Below are 1,942 nucleotides of genomic sequence, written 5' to 3'. Positions count from 1 at the left end.
ATATATATACATATATATATATATACATATATATATATATACATATATATATATATACATATATATATATATACAAATATATATATATATTTAAATGTATATATATATGTAAAAAAAAATATATATATATATATATATATATATATATAATGTGTGTATGTATGCACACTCACACACACATATATGAACACACACACATATATGAATACCCACAAATCTCCTATTTTGATACCTTTCACAACTATTTTTGTCTCATATTCTCTTACTTTTGTATTCACTGAAAGGTTTAGAAAATTGTTAAAGCATGAAACAGAATTCTTTGGAGTATTTTGTTGCGCCCTTTTCTTTCATCAGTTTGAATCCAGCTTCTTGCCAAGGAGATTTTACCTTGCCATACTTAGAGCAGAAGGATCAGTGAAATAAGTGTCACCCAACTAGGTACTGAGGTTGATTTACTCAATTGTCCCCTTCTCTCTGCAAAATTTGTGGCTTTGTACCAATGCTAGAAATCATAATTATAATCCTTTCTACAGTAGTCTCAACGCCTGAAATTTTGGGGGAGGGTATAGTTGATTTCATCAACGCCAGTGCTTAATTGGTGCTCATTTCATTAACTCCAACAAGTTTGAAGGCAAAATCAAACTTGAAAGAATTTGACTCAGAATGTAAAGAGGGATGCTAAGCACTTTGTCCAATGTGCACCACCTTCAAGAAACCATAGTAATAGTAATAATAATGATGATAATAATAATAATAATAATAATTATTATTATTATTATTATTATTATTGTTAAAAGTCATTATAGGAAGAATTGAGAAATGAGTATTGAATTAATATAATTATAATGATAATTAATCATCATTGCTGTTTTTGTTACTATTACTATTATTCTTGTTATTGTTATTGTTTATGTAAAACAGAAAATTGTGGTGATGGTGGTGGTGGTGGTGGTGGTGGTGGTGGTGGTATGAAATAACTAAGAACCAAATCTCTATTAGATTATACCCTGCTATTTGTAAGAAGAATAATATTAGAGAATGTAGTCCTAGTCCAGTACCAGAAAATTAAAAAGGAAAAAAAATGCAAGATGATCATGGCTTGAACACTTTTGGTCATAGGTCTCCTCATTCAGGTTAGGTCTTTGACCTGGGGCTAAACAACACAACAAAAGTGTCATTATTTTGTTTAAATATGTAAATATAAAAGAACTGTTGTTTATTTGTTTTTGTTATTTTAGTTTCCTGTTTTGTGATACAGTCACCTCTTTTCCCCGAAAAATTTTATCTTAAGACAATTATCCTACTCTAAAAGCTCTATTACTTCCTCCACCATACTTCCTGACAGGTTGTCTGAGAGGATTGCGTGGGTTTGTATTGTAACTGTTGTGGGTATAGACTCCATTAGCTAAGGGTGGTCTCCATCAATTGGGAATTTTCCTAAAAGATATTTGTGTTAAATGGGGATTGCTTTCTTTTAATTAAGGTTTGTGTTGTTTTAACACTGAAACTATCCTGAGTCTATTGTGTTTGTTGTAAAGGATTGTTCTCTTAACAATAGAGAGGGTTTTAATCAGGTTTATCTTTATTCAACTCACCAGAACTGTATTTTGTTAGATGAAACACAAGCACGGTTGTGTTGTTAAGAAGCTAGCTTCCTAAACACATGCTTTCAGATTAATCGGATCTTGTTCAAAATGGGGGCACCAGTATTTTCTTAATGAAACACTTTGAAACTTGGGACACTGGTAGAATGTGTCATATAAAACATCGCAAGTTATTTCATGTTAAAGTTGTCGTATTTCTGTAATTTCAACCAATGACTGACGTCCATTCGGCTGAATAACAGTAAGTGCTGACTACGTAAACAAACGATTCTCGTGGTGATAAAATTATTATTTCCTTGTCAAAAAATGGCTGAAGCATATTGGCAGTAGCTAATAAA

Source organism: Octopus bimaculoides, chromosome 18 (genome assembly GCF_001194135.2).
Source record: "Octopus bimaculoides isolate UCB-OBI-ISO-001 chromosome 18, ASM119413v2, whole genome shotgun sequence".
NCBI classification, from domain to species: domain Eukaryota; kingdom Metazoa; phylum Mollusca; class Cephalopoda; order Octopoda; family Octopodidae; genus Octopus; species Octopus bimaculoides.
This window is presented reverse-complemented; position numbering follows the sequence as displayed.